At 39.1% G+C, this 22,144-nt stretch overlaps 1 long non-coding RNA gene across 1 annotated transcript in view; it reads right to left on the bottom strand.

Moving 5' to 3' along the window:
* Positions 1 to 1,730: 1,730 nt before the first annotated feature.
* The window catches only part of LOC148406163 (uncharacterized), a 30,800-nt gene continuing 10,386 nt past the window's right edge, over positions 1,731 to 22,144 (bottom strand). Inside the window, exons 2-3 of the long non-coding RNA XR_015864003.1 lie at positions 9,024 to 9,213; positions 1,731 to 1,944 (exon numbers count right to left, since the gene is read on the bottom strand). This is a non-coding gene — a long non-coding RNA (uncharacterized LOC148406163). The remainder of the gene's footprint in view (positions 1,945 to 9,023; positions 9,214 to 22,144) is intronic.

Here is a 22,144-nt window from a genome sequence, read left to right as displayed (position 1 = left end):
CAGACCCCCTCCAAGTTGAGTGTATGTGGCCTGACACTTTTTACGTACGTGAAAGTGTGATTGAGGCCCGTTTAGGGAGTGTGCGCGAGACCATAATTGCACCTTCTTAAAACAAACAACTGGTCATCTGAGGGCAAACGGAATGCTGCAGTGACTCAGAATTAAAAATTGCTTTGACATGCTTGAGAGTGTTGACGGGAGCGAGAGCATGGATAATGATTGAAGATGTGTGAAATTCAATGTAATCATAACTCCCTAATGTATGGAGTCGAATAATTGTCGCGGCATGCCCTGCATTTTGCATGAACCTAAGCTGGCAGATGACAAAACATTATAAAATACACAGAAAATATTTGCTTTGTCTTACGTAGCCCAGCCAAAGCTGCATCCTTTTAAAATAAAGAATAATGTCTTCTGTATTTTAACTCACAAAAACCACGAGCAAGTTATTTCCTCTTCATTTTTCCGTGATTGGTTGAGTGTTTTTAATCAGTGAACGCTGCAAAGGGCTCACGGGGAAATGCAGAGAAAACACTCCTGCCACATTTAGGCGTTAGAATATATTTGGATTTGTTGTGGCTCATGATTAACTTCAAAAGTCACCCTATTGTGGGCACTTTTCTTTTGTAGCTTGTAAAAATAAAACTTCTGCTAAATATGTTGAAATATAAAACAGGTGAGAACATACTTATATATATATATCAGTGGCGGTCTGTGCATTTCACACCTAGGCCTTCAATGATGCCCACCTGGTCCCACTCAAATAAATACCCCACATAATACCATAATTTTTGACACCGTTAAGAGAATAATCATACACAGAAGCACACGTATGCATTACTGGGCTTTGCATCGCCTTGATCGTGTACAACACAGGCTATTTTCCGAAGCCCGTGCCTCATAAATAGTCTATAGGTCAAAAGTGAGGACTCAGCCTAGCCCGAGCGCATGGCCCTATGCTACAATTGGGTCGACGTCACATCCGATTGGACTCGGGAGCAGAGCCTCCAGGTCACCTGTGACCCTCACACAGCCAAGTGCTATACTGTAAATTGGAGGAGACCCAATTGCAGAATGGCTTCCGATTTGCAAATTATATTTGTAGGCGCCGTTGTTGGCGCAAAATCTATCTGGAAATATCCATCCATAGAGCTTAAAATAAATATGCCTCAATAAGTGTTGTTCAGACGCGCCATGACGAAGATGTCTGGTCGATAAGGCGATGTGTGACGATGAAGCACAGTGGGGAGTTTAATGATGAATAGGATCGCACTTCCTCCCACATTAGTCTGGGCATGGAACCAACCATGGCTGACCAAACCTGCCATGGTGCCGCATACGTCACCCAACACCCATAGCTTCTGTGGATGACAACTTGGTCCAGTGCCATATCAAGCTGGTCATGGCTTGTAGAACTCTGATACGAGGCACATATTAATACACCTTGAAAAACGCCATGAAGGTTGAGTCATCCATTACTATGTCACATTATGTATGTCAAAACTTCCCACTCAACCTTATTGATGTCATCACAAAAGACGTCAATAACCCTATTTTCCGCCACGCACTGCGAAGACCTTTGCATTCATTTTGTATGTTCTATGAGGGACAAACTTGAAACCCTCTGAGCTGCCCATGAAGAGCTTTACCCATTTACAAAGCAACGGCTGCCTTTTAAGTTGAAATGCATTATACAAGAAATCAACCACAAGGTAGTAATTTAAACTCACTTCAGCACAAAAGCCCATGCCTTTACTTAAGCAACAAGTGACATTAATGGAAAGAAATATTAAAAGCCATCATGTTTTTTCATACATGTATATACTCATTTTTCCCCCACATGATCACACATAGAATGCCAAGTAGACTGAGTACCGGCCATGGTCTTCTCTCCTGATGTTCTTTTACCCCTTTTAGGGCCATAACCTTCATGTAGTTAGGGACCTATGAATCAAACAAAAAGGAAGGGTTAGGAGACGCTTGGCAGAGTGCGTTAGAATTGACCTTGTACAGTCCTTCTCCGTTCTCCTCATGCATGAGCTTGAGAAAGGTCAATTGTTCCCAAACGTCACCAATAAAACGTTTTGATCAGAGATGCGTAGCAGTAGCTTCAAATGCTCTGATTTCCATGGTCTTGATTCGAGTACTGGGCGGGCGCAGGAGGCCCAACTGTCCTGACTGAATTTTCGTTGAGATATGTGGGTTGAGGTGTGCGGAGAAGTAGGAGGAGGTTACACCTTATGAACAGTGATGAGAGTAAAAGGATTTTGAATTTGGTGTGGAGGTGTACAAGATGTCAGTGTGTACTGCGGAGAGCGGGGGTGATGTGCTTATATCACGCATTCTCATCAGGTACTAAGCAGCTCTCGCTTGAAGATATTTCGGTTTTTGTCAACATCTTGATGTGGAGCGTGTAACAGAAATCTAGAGATGAAAAGGGATGGACAAGCCTCTCTGCAGCAGGATGGGAGTGAAATGGCCGGAGTTTGACAATATTATGGAGGTGATGGAGAAAGTTCTGCAAATATTATAGCCAAGATTGTCCAATTGAAGATGCGAGGTAGGGAAAAGTTATAACAAAGAGGGGAGACACGGGAAAGCAGAACCTGGTGAGGGGTGCTGCTGTGAATAACTTCCGTTTCGTGGCTGTTCAACTATAAAAGGTTTTCTTTCATCCAAGCCTTTATCTCCTTCAGGCAGGAGTGCAGTTGAGTGACAGAGGCGGGGGGAGTGAGGCAAAGTTTAGTGTCATCAGTGTAGCGATGGAATTGTATTCCATGATGACGCGTTCGAGGGAAAACGTATTGACGCTAGAGAGGGGGACTCCAAAAATAACAAGATGGAGGCAACATTTAGTGTTCTCCAGAGCTGTGAACCCAGTTCTTTTAGTAAGGTATGGGAATAAAACCGATACTTTTAACGTATATCGGTATCGGCCCTTTTTTTGTGTGTGTAAAGGAAAGGTTTTGCCGATAGAAGTAATTTCGGGTTTGCCAATGACGCACTTCCGTTTCCGGGTTCGCAGACGGCCGCGCTAATGGAACAGCATGCTATCTTGACGCCATACTCGGAAATTTAACAGGAAGGAATTTCGTAAGTTTCCTTTGATTATATTTCAAGCATATGAGTATCGACATTAAAGTATATTTTTGTCGTTTTGCGATAGAATTGCTTCCGGGGTTGCCATGACGCATTTCCGTTTCCGGGTTTGTAGACGGCCACGCTCATCGAGCATACAGTCTGACGCTATCTTTGTGATTTAAAGAGATTTTGTTTTTTCTTTAAAAAAAAAAAAAACAGACTTAAAACTATAAAAATATGAAATAATTTCTTCATGTTTGATTACACAACACTGACTTATTAATCAACGTGTGGTTGAAGAAATAGAGAAATCAGAAATAATTACAATATAAGTTTACACAGTGGCCTGTTCAAAAGATTTAACAGTAAAAATGATGACAGTATTACATTTTCACTGATGATCAGAATAAGCCTAAACTCTCTCAGCTATCTCAAAGGCTAACGCTTTCATCTGTTTTAATTGTCCATGGTCTAGCTCACATTACCGAGCAGAATCGTGACTTTGGTCTCATTGTAATGGCCGTTATTGCTCCTAGAAAACGTGCTTGTTTACTTCCGAATGGGAATCACGATTCAATGGCACCCCCAACCCCCCTTCCGCCCTTTTTTCCACTGTATAATAAAAGAACCAAGCAATAGTCCTTCCCTGGCCTATGTTAAGTGAGGGTAAGGATTGAGCATTAGTCATCACCAAGAACTACCAAAAAAAAAAAGATCCTCCAAAACTTGATGCAATGCAGCAGGGAAAGCAAACATTTTGTGTTAAAGCGTTGACCCAAAGCCTAAAGGAAATTTAACCATCAAATTTTTTACGTGTTTTTTTTTAAAGTCTGGGACGAGATGGAACGCACGCAAATTCTGTTTTTAAAATCTGAATAGTGTGATCTAACCGTACATGGAAATTCACACCCATTCTCTGCAGTCCAACGATGATTCATTAATTGTTTAATGCATCATCCTCCCCCCCAATTCTGCATTCATCATGAGGTGTCTTCCAGTTTGTTATGCGATTCTAATTTCATCAGGACTTCTGTGTGGGTCTATATTTGACCATAGCGCACCTCCAATTTGTAGCCGGATCAGGAGAGGAAAAATGCATGCTTACAGGACATAAAGAATACAAACCAAAAATACAGACTTTGAATTGTAATTTAAAAAAAAAATCAATGTAAAGTATGGTAAATACATTCATGAAGCATGGCAAACCTTCATGGAATCTCTGAGCGATGACATCACTATGAGGTCCTGCTGTAGTGAGCGAGATGTTACAAACAAGCAACAGAAGGGCTTTCTCGTGATTCACACAAAACGGCCTTCATCACTGCCCACTGATGTCTGTTATCTGCACTGAATGTGCCACAATCAAAATATTTAATGGCAGTGTCACTCGCTGAACTTGATCTTTTATTTTTCCTCCCCTCGCTGACACCATGACAATTTGATGAGCTCCGCTTAAGAAACTAACAGGTTTAAAGTCAATGACTCGCGCGTTCTGTTTGACAAGCTGACGGTGCCAGAAGACACCATTTTGGGAACTCTTTTTGATTGCACACTAATCATGACCTTTCAGAGAAAAGCCTGAACTCGTACCTGGTAATCACAGGGTTTCTTAAAAAATATGACGGTTTCTATTTTATTCTTTGTGCACCTTTTTTCCCCACTCTAAATCTCCCTTTGCATGCCTGCATGTGTGGAATTGGGATCTATGTACTTTATGAAAGCTTTGTCTTTGTTTGCGCTACATTTGGCTGGCAACCATTTCGGGGTGTATCCCGCCAACTGCCCAAAGACAGCTGCGATAGGCTCCAGCGCACCTGTGACCCTTGTCTGGCTAAGCGGCTTTGATAATCGATGGATAGAACCCTCACTGTGTATTAGGGTGTTGAACTCGAGATTTGAAGTTGAACTTAATCTTTTGTTTGGATCGTTCCGTGTTTATAAAGGCAGAGAACATTATATTCCTTGGCCTTTGAAGATCAGTTACGTAAAATCCTCAAAAATGGTTGGCAGTCAGGGAGGTGGCTGAGCTACAAATGGCTGTCATTCAACCAGTTAATTATGCATGGATTTCCGCTATTTGCAGGGCAGAATGGCACCTGTCCCCGGTGAATCGTGGGGGTGGGCTCTAAAAATGTATCGAGCCGACACGTGAGGTCTCGGCATGTCATGTGATGGTGTAGCATACAAGATATTGTATGTACGTTGTTGTAAAGCGGAATTATTCCATCTTTCGAGTTATATTACCACAACTATTTCTACAGTCCATTGAAATCTGAAATTGTTCGGTATTTTTACTTCATGTACAGCATGTTGCCTGGAGATGTGGTTGTTTTAAAGTGCTCTATAAAAGCAGTTGAGACATAATGTACAAGCCTAATAATCAAAATGCAATTTGCCTTAGGTGACTTATTCTTTTTTTTTGTGATCATTGTTGTTTTATAGCGGCTCGGTGGAGCAGTTGTTAGTCCACCCGCCTCACGATTCTGGGACCTGAATTCAAATCCACCTTGCTGAGTCCTTCCTGAGTGGAGTTTGCATGTTCTCCCCGAGCCTGTGAGTACTTCAGATTCCTCCTCCAGTCCAAAAACATGCATGGCAGGTGAGTTGGACGTGGTAAATTGTCCATGTGTGTGAATGGTTGTTCGTCTCTTGGTGTGCAACCAGTTGATGGATGTTGATTTATATATTTTTTTCTGAACTTGTTGACATGTTTTTTTTTTTTTTTTAATGTTCTTGATGGGGATATCGTAGCAGTAACTGGGAAAGTCCATTAAAATAACTGCCAGGATGTTTTTCAAAACTCAGCGGCTTGGCTAACCAAAACAAAAATACTGTTGGAAAAAAAAAAAACATGATGACGAAGTGAATCAGCAGGAGAGCTTCCCAGAACTGAATTTGTGAATGGCATGGCTACCCTATTATTTGCTTCCGGACACTTAAAATAGCATCTTAGCAACATGATGTCCTGATGTGATATTTGTTCTACAGTACATAGCAATGACAAGCATGGAGTTCAGTTAAAAACATAGGGTTTAATTTTGGTCAAAACTAAGATGAACTCAACTAAACTAAGATAAACAATATGTCTTTTTGACTTTCTTTTTAAAACTATTATTTTAATTTACTATATATTTTTTTTATTTCAATCTCTCAAGGTTAAATTTAATGTAGCTTGACTTTTTTGTTATATTTAATAATTTTTGTTGCACACCACAGAGTGGCAGGGCATTCATGTCAGAACCTTGTGTGTTTGTTGTATTTGAGGATAAAGTACTACAAATTCATGGTAAAAAATATTTCCTTTCCTGAGCATTCTTGTTTGGTGGTTAATAATGCATATTACCATATTTTGGTGTCACGTAATATGTTGTTTTCTCCTATCTGCTCACACTGTTATTCTTCCAGTTGGCAGTAAATTATCCAGAAAATAATACATTCGCTCATCAGAGAACTTTCAAAACATTTTCAGATAGAGAACATTCATTCATCCATCCATTCATTCATTCATTATTGTAACAGCTAATCCTCAGAGGGGAATAATGAGAAAAAAAAGGTACATTGATGTAAAGTGAACTGCATCTGCCATCATTAGCTCTTCCTGTATGATTGCATATGTCTCTGGCTGTGAGGATTTCCAGACAAGTGTTTGGTGTCTTTGATGTGGTTTCCAGCATTTTTTATCTCTTGGCACCACGCTGACATTCTGTTGACTCCTACGTGCCCACAGGCACAAAGACAGCAGCGCAAACGCACTTCTTAATGTCTGGGCTCATCGCATTTTCCCAGACTTGTGTAACATGCCTTTTGATCTTTTTGGTCAGTTAGCACAAAGTAAAAGCTTTTTTCCCCCTCCTTTTTAATGTTGGTAAATATCAGATTCAAACACATATGGAATGCTTTTCCTTTTGAGAAACTGCATTTACAGAATTCATTAAAGACTGCATAGGATATGGCATACTGATCCAAAACAAAACAAATATTCACTTTAGGATAAAACTTTTAACATCTATCAAGTAGCAGAAACCTCTTGGCACCTAGAAATAACATTTTTTAATGAGAGGCAAAAGCCTAAAGTGGCTGTATAGGTGTTAGCCGCTTTTACCTCAGCATGGTGGAAAACCTGTGATTTAAAGCTAGCTTATTAGATAATATACGCTTTGAAAATGGCCAAGAGACGGAAACGGGAAGGGATAAATTAGTCAAGTTTAAAAGTTTACATCTTTGTCTCAAATATGTAACGTATAAATACTTTTAAAAATCCCGGTACCCACATACAAATGCACAAACACGTCCTGTACTTGGCCGGATTTCACTCGGGGGTTCTCGTCACCGTTAACTGCGAAAACCCAGGGAACGCTGTAATTGTATTTCTTGTGCTTGCGGTGACCTTTCAGTAAACAAAAACAAATGACAGCTCTTCTCTATCCACCTCCCCCGAGATAAAGTGGAAAGTGACTGTTATTGCAGTCGATATTCACTTGAGACGATCTATTATTGACAGCGGCAATGTGTTCCTTTCAGTACAAGGAATTGGTTTTCTGAATAACTAAAGCTAATAAAGTCTATTGCTTGCCTTACCGCTATTGTTCTAATAAAGCTTGACAGTTATATCATTATGATCATCAGCTTATAATTTTGTTTGTCTTTTTCCTGCAAGGAAACATGGTTAGCATTTTATTAAGAATGAACCAGAACAGGTGCCAAGCTCCTTATACGGAACATGTGCTTAGAATAGTAACCAGGTTATCCTTTATCACCATGACAACGCCAAGCATCTGTGTTGGAACGCGTCATCAAGTCCCTGAGCTGCACAGCAATATTTTTCCCCCCTCAGTAATTGAAAGAAAAAAAACTTTTCATTTCTGGTTGACTCATGTTGTGATCTTTGTCAACAACGGGAAGTGACGCCAAGAGTAATGTTCTTCTGAGGTCACGCTCGGATGACCTTATCACAAAGTAAAGGATGTACCTCATGCATCGCACGAACTGTACTTTCATTGGCTACGCAATAACCCTAAGCACCGAATCTCTATACAGGATCTCCATTGACAATCCCGTCTTTGCACCTATCCAATCAAAATATTACAAAAAATTTTAAAGGACAACCAAAAACATAAAATGCATGCAAGAACATTAAAGACTCATAATGCTTTACGATATTATATACAAAAAAAGGAATTGATTCACTGACTGATTCCCCATCACACGCCTCCATGTCCTGCTGTCCGTGCATTTGCCGTCCAATAAAAATAACATCACAGCGCCTCAGGCGAATGTCATACAATAAAACCCAGGTGGGCCATGATTGGTCATTCCCTGAGCAACTGTGATGGCATTATAGGTTGGCATCAAGAGACAACATGGCCACCCCCTGGTGATGTATAAAAAAAAAAGTGGGTTATTTTTGACACCTAAAGCAACTTCAATGCGCATTTCAACTTAAATTATTTTCTTAACTTTTCTAAAGGACTTGAACTAGTTCAATGGTTTTCATATCATGGTGTGAGGGGGTCCGAATTGCTTTTATTGTCACGAAGAAACTTCGATGAAAGTGGCATTAAGAATACCCAAAAAAAAACAAACAAAAGTCCAGTTATGGTTTGCACGGTTCATTCGGGACCCGGTTTAATTAGCGCAAGGAAGTCAACATTAACGATCACATTCACACCCTCAAGAGCGTGATACGCAGAACCAACAGCCAGTCCGAGCCGCTTCAGTAAACAAACAATCTCCGGATAGGAATGCATGGGACGTGTAGCTTTATGAAAGGCGGGAAGAATATTAATCAGGCGTGGACACATCAGATATTTTATTGTAAAGAAAATGTTTTACTTGACTTTCTCAATAAAAAAAAAAAAACTGAGATTCATTAGGAACTGGAATCATCCAAGTTCAAATGATACTAAACAGTAATAATCAAAGACTGTGAATAAGTGTCCTACCTTTTTGAAGCATCTCATTGGGTCAGTGGGTTAACAAGCTTGGTGATTGAAATGAATCAAGGAGGCTTCTTGATCCCTTCGGTTCATTAACATGTCGAGCTCTTCATTAGAGTTGCATGGCCTTCTTCCACTGTATTTTGTTTTCTGGTATCACGGTTGGCATTTTTTTTCTCGACGCAATCAGTGGTTTCTGTAGTGGTATGAAAAACCCAAACGTAAGACTTATTACAAACGTGTGGAGCCAATCTTTTAGCTGCTGAAGAAGTTGAAGCTTCGTGATTGATGTTTTTTTCTGTATTTTTTTCCCCTTTTGTAAGAAACGGTTGTTTTCCAGAAATCTAGGAAAGCAAACATGTTAAAATTTAAGCGATTCAATTTTCTTCCCTGTTTGGGAGTTCAGCACCCCTAAACCTCTGATCTGAGAATCTTGCTGTAACTCTTTTCATCAGTGCTACTGGTGCTGTCCAAATCAGTGAATTATATAACCATTCTTCATCTTCATCATCATTTTTGCTACAATATAAACGCAATGATGATTTCTGCAGAGTATAAACCTGTAACTTTTAAGCAAGCACCAGATTGCACCATTCTTTATTCAACCTAGAATGTGTCCTTTTACCTCTTATTTTGACCCGTCCAGACACGATCAATCCATTTTCTGTCGCGTTTGTCCTCATTAAGAGCGAAGTAGAGTCAATCCTGGCTGACTCAGGGTGGCAAATGCACAACCTGAACCGAGTCAATCAATGTTGTCTAGACACGTGGATGCCGTCCAGCATTTCGTCGAGATGAGTGATCTTGGCTCCAGGAGTTCCTCCAAGAACATCTGGTCACTCCCACAAGAGATTCACGCAGCACATGGTTTGTGAAGCTTCGCAACATATTCGCTGGCAATAGCCACTGGTTAAAAACGACACCTATCCCACCCTCAGACTCAGACTTGAATCTCACACCTTGTGTTTTCCTCAATTCGGTTCTTTGATGACAGTAAATCCTATCATCCGCTTTGTCAGCGGCTGACGTCCTTGACCAGTGTGATTCAGCATGTTCTGTCAAACATGATAATTTATACAAACAGTCGCCTTTGTCAACATTTACTCTTTTGTGTATTAGCACAAAGCGTTAGCGTGATAATCTCGAAAGCTTTACGACAGCCTTCTCAGATGCTCAAACTTGATGAAGATCAACAAAAAGCAGACCGCTGCTGCAGAAAAAGAAGTCACTTGCAGCAATATACAGTAGAATGTGAAAATTCCAATTTATGGACAAAAAGTTTGCGCATGTGGACATTTGTACAGTGATTGTAAAGTGGGTCAATAAAAGGATAACAGTAATACCCAGACTAGGGGCTCATTACAATCTCTCTGTGATTGACAGGGGAGTCAAGTTGGCTTTATGAGCAGTCACCTCCACCACTGAACTGTTGAGAATAAACACGATGCATACGTACTTTGAAATTAGAGAAAAACAACCAGCGTTTGTTTATTTTCACACAGACATTATCGTGTGCAAGATATGGTAGTAACGGTGTCTTTGTAAAAGTACACTGCAGCTGGGGGGGGGTCTTTGACTGTCTCGCAATATGATTCGATTGAGGTGGAAGTGGCATCTCTAAATTCTCTGCATTTTTTCTTTTTGTTTTCTTTTCACGTTACTCGTAATCTTACTTGTTTCGCCAATTGCACGTTAATACGGCCCCGCTCTAAAAGGTTTGTCAAATTACTGGTCCTATTTTGTGAATTTTCAGGCGTCACGCACAAAGTGCACTTAACAATCATATTTTTCTTGTCTTTATCTCTGACGAACTGAAATCAATGTCTATCTTGTGTGCATTTTCAACCTGCTGTTTCATCTCAGCTGTAGTATGTCAGCATGTAAACATTTTGCCCTTGGCTTTTCTCCTTCGATCTCGCTATGTTTTGGCGAATTTTTGGGGGAAAAAACTCCCGACAAATACAGAATTTTTTTCGATTACGTTGAACAACGCAACCGGAAATAACAGAGGATCGTGAATCAAAGTATTGCGGGAGCTTTACTTTACTCGGAACATCTAGCAGCCTATTTTATTAAATTTCTATCACAAAATGAAGAAGGGTTGATTTTTCTTCAACAATTTTGAAAAGACTTCGCCGAACCAAAAGAATTGTGCCAGTAACCATCAGGAAACTAAAGCTGGGACACCCTTGTAAAGATTAAACTGATTGTAGCGCCTTTTTCACCGTGTTTATTGTTTATCTTGGCAACACAAGAGGGATTTTCTTCCCTTCTGGCAGTCTTTTCAGTTTGCCATGAAAATCCTTCCCTTCATTTTCTTTTGTGCTTTTCCTCCTTGGGTTGGGTAATATTTTGGAACGGCTGCCATCAGAGTAGGTAACTTTCCTTTTTTTGTTGCTGCGACAGTCGTCATTCGTGTTCATTTTCAGTTAGCTATGAAAAGGAAAAGGGAACAGGTGACCTAACTTTTTTGGAAGTATATTGTTATTTTATTATTCTTCAAAGCTTTGAAACTTAATATATTATTTAGTTGGTGTCTTTGAAATACCTGCCAAAACAATATTGGCTGTCACCAACGGCACAGATAATTTTGTACCATTGTGAAAGCCTCACTTACGCATTTGTGTGTGGTTATAAATAACGTAAAAATACAACCCTAGAAGGATCCTTCTTGCCAACCCCCACCGAGCTACCTCACATGCGTCATAATCAGTGCTGGCACAAGAGCAGGCCATTGCCATTTTTCCACATTAAAGAAAAAAAAAAGACACGTGTTTCTTTCTTTTAGTCACTGAAGAAAGAAGATATTACGAGCAATGCTAGCCCAGCATATATTTAGCACATAGAATGAATAAGGTGGGTTGGCTGGGGTAAGTGTTTTTCCACGTCTATTCTTGTGACTTCAAGAGCTTTTAGAACATAAGAGCATGTTACTATTCTATAAATAATACCGGTGGGTAATAATTAAAAGCTCTATAGTAAATGTATTTTCAATAATAATTGAACATAATACATTTTTGATCAAATTGACTGATTTCTCTACATGGGGAGATGTATTTATTCTGTATTTAATCAACTTTATTATGTTTATGCAATCACCAATTTGGATGGGATCCGTTCATAGGGTTCTGGATTTTCAAAGGTATGAATGTTATGCATTACATAGCTTCCGTTTGAGTTACTTTTATTGAGATAAAGTATACTAAGAAGTCAGTGCAAGACTACCCGGTCAAATCCTTTGATTGGTCAAGTCCTTTAAAGACATCAAAGAGTTTTCCATTGCGGCTTTCTTCCAAGTAGCAGTCTTCACGGTATCCACAGGTCATTACGTTGCCCCAGAAGATAAAATAGTTTCACCTCTTTGTACCTGTCCTCACTCACCTATTTTATAAGTTCAATCCAACTGCAATGTTGGCAACCAACAGCGAGTTCTTTTATCAATTCATCCCAAGAAAACAGAGTTAGATTTACACATTAGAGAAAATACGATTTCTCTTGATATTTCTTGTCCCTGATTCTTACTCAGAATGTACAAGGTCCAGTTGAACAGCATCTCAGTGACAGCCCGAAGCCTGCGTTCTCAAGACCTTGCGTATGTGGCTGACCCAATTGCCTCCCTGCTCTCTGCCTGCTGTATAAGTCATAATAAGCCTGATGTACTATCCGGCCCTTGCACCTTGCTAAGGGCCTGCTGCGATCGCATCTTAAAGGGTATCTCTGCTATGATATTTCAAGACTGGATTAGTTGAAACCGAAATGGCTTAGGCCCAATTTTTAGTGGGTGTGATTACGTGTGTCATCACTGGAATTGATAAAAATACATACATTTTCGATATAACATGATCTGTTCAAGGTTGCGAGACATTGGAGCACAAACAGCTACTGGCAAAAGCTGAACTAGGTATCAGTGAGCTATATGAAAAATAAATTGACGGATTGAAGGTAGACGGATTGTCAATAATTTGGAAGGATGATATAATGAAGTGACCGTGTCTACCAATTTCTCCTTCAACGCTCAGTTGGAAGTTTTCATCCTTGTCTGAGGTTTCTCTGGGTATACGCAAAGTAACAATTCAAAAATACATGAACATTTGGACTAGAAAAGTACAAGCAAAGACCAAAACGCGGAACAGCAAAAGTAGCAAACTCGGGTGGAATAAGGGCACGGAAGAACACAACAGGTGGTGTGGAATAATCTGGTAAAACTATTTGCAAACAACAACGTTACAATATCATAAAATACGTAATATGCAATTAAAAAAAAAACCTAAATAAATGAATGCCTCCGCAGTGACATTCAGGAAATTAAAAATGTTACTAAAACAAAAGATCACCTTTGATAAAATGCATAATTACCACATTGAACTATCCATCACATTAGTCATTCTCTGTCACAATTGGTCAAAAGAGGATTTAGTCAGACTGACTGCCTTCTCTTCATGTGGGTGTTAACAATGACACAAAGATCGGTGACATTTCCACAATGCAAACCTTTCGTCACCAGAGTCTCTGCTGGTTTCAACAAGCCAAGTTAAGACTTTGAAAGACTTTTTATCGACCTTAATAAGTCCAAATTAAGACCCATTGCTAGGCTGGTCTATATCATTTTTTCTCCATGATGGAAATTATGATAAATGGTTTTCTTTTTGTATGCTTGTTGATCTTCCATTGGAAAACCTATCCCAGATCTCGCACCGTCATCTGTAACTGATAATGGGGCCGATATGGAAAAAGTATCCTTTTACAAATCACGACTAGGTAACCACAGTGCAGCTAAGCTTTGGAAATTTTTGGAGGACAGTGGGAATGGAGACCATGGAGAATGCTATTTAAATGAGAAAACAATGGAACAGCAGCAGATGTGGTCAAGGAATTGAGGAAGGAATTAATACTAGCTACGGGGTTTCACGCCGCATTAAATCTGACAATAGAAGCTCCTTCAACAAGTAGGGTCATATTACAGCGTGGAGAACAGAGTTATAATACGACCCAAGGGCAAGTTGGAAGGGTAAAGAGAATGCTACGCACTTCTTTAACATTTAAAATATTTGAAGTTAATGTAGGTTAGTTATTCAGTCTCATTCAGGTAGATGGGATAAGGCAGCAGCTCACTTATAACCTTATTTTATTGCATTTACACTTCACAGTCGGCTCAATAAACTAATATTTAAAAACTGGAACATTTATAGTGGGCATTATTTTATATAGTTTTTTTTTTAAAGTGAATCTTGTGGAATTTGTGTCTCATCCCATCACTTTAAATGTACAAAATCAAATAACTTTCATTCTAGTGGTTGGCATGTCAATTAATCAAAATGAATAATAAGCCTGCCTGTTTTATATGTACAGTAATTATTATAAAAATAAACACAAAAACTGGAGCACTTTTCAGTGAGTCCCCGTGAGGCATTAAACACTGAAAAAAAATGTGTGTTTTTATCATTTTATTCTTTATTTTCATCCGTCATCTGAACTTTCATCATTTTCTACGTCTTCTTTTAAACTTATGACATCATTGACATGTTTTGCCAGTCTGTTTTGTCGAAGGCACTTCTTACAGTAAAACATTTTGCGAATATCCTATGTCAAGTCACTTGAATCAGCAACTAATGTTTTTCTTTTTCTTCATTACATAGCGCTTATAGACCGCTAAGATTTTTGTCGCATACGAAATACCCTTTATCTAAACATGAGTCACTCATCTTTCCTGACATGGACTTTCAACGCTTTGCCATGACTAAAGCAATACAAAAATAGAGTCAATTTGCACGCCCTTTTTGATCAAATTTGATACCTAATTACCGCTCATAAAAGGATAGTCCTGTTGGAAGAAGCAGGCTGAATATACCAAGTTTGCTGAAAAACAGAATTATCATGCCATTTATAGAGACGTTCAAAGCACTAGACACTGTTTGTTGTTATTTTATACCTGACACTCGCCACCAAATTGTATGTTATGAAAATTGAAATACAAATTGGTGCTGACAATTTGAGAGTCAATTTACTTGACCGAATATATCTAGAACCCCATAAGTCATTTTCCAAACATATTACACCTGAAGTAAATAGATATTAAACTGTATGTTACAAATACACATTCACAATTACCTTTGGCCTCTTTATGTAATATGTGTTGACTGAGCATATTTGTTTTCGTTTTGTGTTTGATTTGAATGCCGTTTTGTATATATGTTTAGTAACTATGTGGTCTCCGTGCTATGTAATAAACCACGGAGGGACAGCGCTCCAAAAAAAAAAAATTAGGACACTGATATTTTAGTGATTCATTTGCCTGTCCTGCACAGACATTGAAGTTATAAATGCACCTATGAAAGATTGCCTCTGTATGTCCTCTTTTTGGTTTCAATATATTAAAGTAGCCATAATAACACAAAATATTAAACACCTTAAAGACTTATAAAGATGAACGCATGGGAATTAAAACCCACAATAAAATCAGTCGCAACAACTGAACCAAAATGTATTTGTGGGCTGCTTCTTTGACCGCTGAAACAGGACCAATTATGAGTTTAGCAAAAAGTACATTAGCGCAATTTTAAAAGTGCAGACAGTCTCCAAGATTCGATAAGTTCAACAAAGACAGTCGGTCTCATAAATAACGACTTGAAGTGCTGCTTGGATGTGATTACTCATCTTCCACTGCGGTACGTGATGTGTTTGGTGTAACCGCTGCTCAGCTGTCCACTCCCACTTAAATTCTCACTGTAGGCTGTGGGTCGGGAAGCACGAGGATCAACTAAAAATGATTCCCACCTGCTGTCAATCTCTGCAAACACACCCCCACATCAAGACGGCCCTTTCTTACAAGTCATCACTGTCATCATTTTTTTATATTAATACATGGGGACTATTTTCGGGTCAGTCTCGTTAAAGGTGCAATATGTCATTACTTGTCATATAACTTATCATTGGGCTCCTGGGTTTTTCCACCATTTTCATACGGAACTTTACAAAATATGCGACGCAATCAGAATGTTTTACATAGACTTTTTTGCCCTATCCACATCTAAAGAATGAAAATGCCTGGCCTAGCAGTCTCAGAGCTCAAATTTAGGTTTACCCCGCTGGGAGTTAATTACGAAAGTGTCGAAGGAGCTAATAGGTTATTTACAGTCATAAATTGCACCAGCAAACGCCTAATTTTGGGCATATTAGCATAAATTCCAGCATTATTCCAACGAATGCAGGGCCTGATCACAGAGAGAAGGAACAAGGTGTGCGCGCAGACAAAAACTGCTCCACGCTGTCCTTCCCCACCACAAAATGCATGATCAAAAGTGCCCATTAACAAAGGCTAAGCCAAATGAGGCACAAATCTGTAACTGTTAAGATAAACTAAATCGGTTCCAAATTGTTTTCACAGACCCGCTGCAGTAAGGCCACGGACCTCACTTTGAGAGCCACTGCTGTAACGGACCCTTGGACTGTTTTTTTTCAGCAAAGGTACTGAAACACTGATAAAATTTTTGGAATACTTCAGAATATAAATTACAATGTATGCCGTATCAGATTGTGATGTTGCGAAATGCTTTCTACAAGATCCGTTTCTGAAATCAAACAATCTGTATTGATATAATGAAAGTCATGTCAAGATCAAACAATATCAGATCGATGTGTTGCAAAATACTTTCTACAAGATCCGTATCTAGAATCAAGCATTATCTGAATCGATATAATGAAAGTCAAGATAAAACGATGTAAAACTGAAAGGTTTATAAACCGCTTCACATCCGTATTCGACTTTCTGTAAGGGAGCTGCATTGTCGATTATTTTTCTATTTGATGAGACGTCCTTGCTGTAATGAGTCACTGGCGAGAGCGGAAGATGGAGACTTTAATATTCAATAATGTAAAAAAAAAAAAAAAGTACTCTGTATGGCATGGTCTATTGTGAGCGCATGAGGAATTTGCACGTGACAATCACTGTTGACCGCGCAAGTTTTGAATGCATATCTTTTGTGCCAACCGGAGGAAATGACTCAACGTTTTATGCCACTGCAGCTGCAGAACTAAATAAGTGAAGTGTCCTGTTCTGTGTAACCTTCTCATCTGTACTTTCTTCAGTGAGCCATAGAGACGGCATCCTTAGCTCCAGTCTGCCCCCTTTAGGTTCAACTGGGTATGGCAGGACTTCCGGTTCTCATGGTCATTAGCATTCATGCTGCGGGTAGACTTTCTCCCTCTTTCACCCTGCAGACCAAGTTTTAATGAACCCTTTAGAGCTGGTGTTTGAAGCGGTTATTGTTTCGACGGGAAGTAAGACTTTTGACGAAATCTTACTGCAAATTCTGAGCGAGCAAAAAACAGCGAATAGAGAGTGACGTAACGACGATCGATTTTCAGAGGAATAATTTGGAAATGAAGCCCCTGCTGGCATTATATCACCACAATATGCACATGAATAAAACCTGCATAACCTGATGTGTTGCATAATGTTACAACAGTGTCTGTAACACAAGAGCATCACAGCCTTCCTCCCTCTCATGCGGCATGTTCTCTGCAGAGCGCTGCATCCACAATGACAACACAAAGAGGTGTTGTCACTGCCATTAAGAAACAAACCCTTCAAGAATCTTTTTGTTGTTGTGGTCAACACCCTATTGGGCTCTCCCTCTGGCTCTTGACCTCCATTGGGCCTTTTGTTCTAGTATCTTCGAACCACTAATCAGTCGGCTTGACCCCAGATGATCTGAACATCCATTTCTCTGTCTTTTTCTTAAGAACTTTATTTTCTTGTTTTTTTTTTGTTTTGGATTGTAGGCATGCAGATTTTTTTTTAGTTTATCCTTCACCAGTTCATTTATTTGTGCTTTGTCTGGCTTGATCTTTTATTTTTTAGCGCCCCCTCTGGGCGCTTTTGATAATGCATTTTGTGGTGGGGAAGGACAGTGTGGAGCAGTTGTTGTCTGCGCGCACACCTTGTTCCTTCTCTCTGTGAGATCAGGCCCCGCATTCGTTGGAATAACGTCGGGATTTATGCTAATGTGAGAAAGATGGTGTGTCTTGACATTAATAGCATTTGCATTTCAGTTATATGATTGACTTAATATTTGTATACACTTTTGTTTATTGAATTTTGCACAATTAACGTTTACAGTAATCACTTGAAAAGTTTCAAGTAGGACTCCTGGTATTGCCTTTTAAAAGTATTTTTTTCTTTGAAATTGTACGCTTCTCGTGTTCCCTTTTCCTCTTCCTAAAGTAATTTTTCAAAGGCTTAAGTGACCTAAACAAATAAAAAAAAATTCGGTCATTTTTGTATCGTAAAGCTTTGTCAAAATAAAGTATCTTTTATAGACTCAGATCATACATAGAATAGAAATTATTATTTCAGGTGATCCTGAGTGCTCATACCACATGAACTATTTTGTTTACTATGTGTTTTTAAATCAAAAGTTATTTACCTCTAAACATCAAAACAAAACTCCAAACCCTCCACATGCAGCATCCATTTAACAAATGACTGATTTCAAAAGATTTTCATCTGTTTGCCATTTAAAGCTGATACAAGTGTGTCTGGATTAAAAATGAAATGAATTTAATTGTGCTTTTGCCAAATAAGTCGCACAGGACTCACCAACAGCAATTAACCGCCCGCTAGCAAGACATAGAGCCCACCCAGCTTTTTGTGTTTGTGTGTGACTTCACAATGAAGATCATTAATTATCTGCTGCCTCAATTTTTTCTTTTCAAGCACACACGGCTAATTGCTCAAATCTAACGTCATTACAACTCAGAGAACAAAGAAACACAAATAACGCATATTCCTTTCTACACTTTTATAAAAAGATTAAGTGTGGTGGTCTGCAATTTTAGTTCGGTTTTGCCTTCCCCAGACTTCCCTTACAATTATCTTGATGCACACTGATGTATCGTCGCAATTTGTGTAAATTAGCGACAGGTAACAAACATATGTCCATTTTTGTTATTTCTGACTACGGTTATTTGTTATTGTTTATAAGCTAATTCTTTCCAAATCATGTCAATTTTGTTTCGATGTTGTGTTTCTACACTGTCCATAGGAAAAGTTTTTTTTTTCCTCCCGGACTAAAGCTGGTGCAAGACAACTTCCCGATGAAAAATGAGAACCTACTGAGACATGCGTCTGAGGTTATTGCTTTTTCATTCATCAAATTAGGACCGCTGCATTAAAGTGAGAGTGGCTACCATGGCAACAATACTTGCTTCATTCAAATGACATCGAAAAGTAGACAAAACATTTCACCTTCCTGCACTATATATTAACATTTCGGTAGATACATGTGTCGAATCTTAAAAGTGGCGCATCAGTGTGTTGTCAGTTGGGACGATTATTCATAAATGCATTATGCACAGGTCAGGCCAACCTGCATCACTCAAAACCAATGTGCATAATTATATTAAGTGACAATTCCATAATGATGAGTAACAGACAACAGAGATGCGAAAAATGATTCCAAATGCAGTATTCATCCTACAACAGAGGTGTGTAAGATTATAGCAAAAAGTCACTGTTAAGAACGTTAACAGAAAGGGTAAAATAGGCTCTGGTTGAATGAGTAAAAGATAAATCGAATTGGAATCTTGCACCGTCAAAAATCGAAATGATTACGGGAGAACTCCTGAACTTCCTAATCTCGATGCCCAACCCTGTTTTGCAAATATAAATTCACATGTAGATACTTTGGATGTCTTTAAATATGCTTGAATAAGGTACAAAAATAAGAATTATGACTATAATTATACACGGCGATACCAATTGCGGATCTACCGCATTTACAGTACGGTGTTGCGGCATTCACATAAACAGCAGTTAACGTGACAGAAATGTGTGAGGATTAGCTCATAAAGTCACAGCGATGTGTACATACACACGACAAAAATAAACATGTGAGTGAGGCATGCATTGCATGTGCTACATACCCACATACAGGAGACGCACACGGAGTTCTAATGTTCATCAGTGATGTCATTCCTTTCGCCATTGTTATTTTCGCAAACAACATAAAAGATCTGCATCGCATTTGTCGACTTACATCAGGAATTTATACTTAGTCTAGAAACTCATACCGAGTGTGACCTTGAGCCTACAGTATATCCTCGGTGGGTCATTGGATACCATCAACGGAACTAAGTGGTGGAATGAATCACCTAGTACGCACATCAGTAGAATTGGATGTTTTTTCTTTTTTAAATGAAATAATACATCGGTGCATCCAAGTCACATTAGTCACAGTGAGGCCGCAATCTGTTGGAAATTAAATGGAGTTGGAAATAACCTGTTCTAGGATTAAACTATCACCATTAACTTTTAATAACCCAACAGGGAAATTTTCAAGCATCGGTGCAAAAGTGAAACGTTTTTTGGAGGAATTCATCATTGACTTAACGATTTTCAAATGGCGTGCTGGAACAAAAGTGTGGATAGGTTTTTCAAAAGATATGCCCTTAGTCTTGATAGGAGTTTCAACTGAAAAAAAGTTTGTTTTGAATATCGAGCTTTTTTTGCTTGTCAAATTTAAAATCAAAGTCTAAAATAACACCAAGGTTCCTTGCAAAATGATGACAGTGAGACTTCCCGATGGGTCTCACAGCCCTCCAGGAGGTTTTGTTGACCAAATAAATTTGGCGGTTTTGCTTTTCTTGAAAGAAAGAACATTTCCTTCCATCCGAGATCGAACAGCAGATAGATCTGGACGTCATCAGCAAAACAATGATACGAAACGTTGTGTTTTGTAAAAATAGATCCCAATAGTAACATATGAATGGAAAAAAAGGAGAGGGGCCAAAATTGATCCCTGAGGCACTCCATAGCTCAAAGGAAATGTTTCTGTGGAATATTGCGCCAGCTGGACAGAAAAGCTTCTGTCTGGGAGGTACAACAGTGCCATCAATGCCCACACAAGTGTTTCAGCGTGACAGGAGAATTTTATGATCAACTGTATCGAAAGCAGCTGGTCCAGAAGGACCAAGACAGCAGAACTACCAGTCAATTGTTAAAAAGATCATTTTGAATTCTTAAAAGCACTGTTTCAAACCAGATGGGAACATCTCAGAAATACCATTTACCTCAATAAAAGACTGCAGTTGGTCATACATCTTCTCCAGGACTTTAGAAAGAAACGGAAGCTTGGAGATGGACCTCAGACTGTCGTACTTATACGAATTGTTGAGGACGCATCTGCAATCTTACACCGAAACTTTTGATCCAGTTTAAACCTTATCCTAATTTGACCGCACCAAAGAGTAAGTTATACTTTTGTTCAAGATTTCCCTGTTCATTACCACGGTCGTTCAGCGAGGTCCACCTCATCAGACTTTTCAAGCGTTTCCATTGTTTCGTCGTTTCCATTGACCATTGTGTTCGAAACCCGCAATCAACCCTCCCGATTTGTGTTCTCGGGCTTATGTGCATGCGCACAGTCAGATCCGTTTCCACGCTTAATTTGTGTCTGCCTCAAAATGAAAAGGGTCTGGGAGAACTTCTCAAGACTCAGCAGCTCCAGTGACGTCAAAGACATTGTAAGAAAAGCAAGTAGTTCTCAATGAACACCTCTTGCAATCACTCATGTCAAGTTGCTGCCACGCCTGATCTGGAAAAAGCAGCAAGGACTATTTACATATTTGGACCTAACCTGTGTTCCTTTGATACATTGATATTTTTGCCTCATTTTCATAAACAATGAAAGATGTAATTAATTATGCTTTTTTGTTTGTTCCATACAGCGGCATTTGCTTTTGTTTCCAAGAAAAGCAGATTATTTATCGCATCTCACTCATGTTAGTTCTACTTGTTATACAATTTTTTTTAAAACAGGCATGAGGCCTTAATTAATTACTGGCTATGATTAGATTAAACACTTTACTCCACAACTCAAGGCTCCAAACTTTGCATTTTTACTTAGTTTGTAAAATTTTTAATGGACTGGAGAAAAGTTTAGCGGTGCAAATTGTCAATTAAATATTCACATTTCCCTCAATTTTCAAATACTAGCAGAAATTAAGCGTTTTCAATCCAAAAGAGAGAAATACGCTCCCATCTCTGCAGTGAAAAAAACAAAAAAGCTGTTCAGTCATACACATGGTCTAACAAGATGCTTCCTGTCTCCTCTCCGCACGCACACTCA

Source organism: Hippichthys cyanospilos, chromosome 21 (genome assembly GCF_059441005.1).
Source record: "Hippichthys cyanospilos isolate Australia breed blue-spotted pipefish chromosome 21, RoL_Hcya_1.0, whole genome shotgun sequence".
Classification (NCBI taxonomy): Eukaryota; Metazoa; Chordata; class Actinopteri; order Syngnathiformes; family Syngnathidae; genus Hippichthys; species Hippichthys cyanospilos.
Note: the sequence above shows the minus strand (reverse complement) of the source record. Positions and strands in the feature narration are given on the sequence as shown.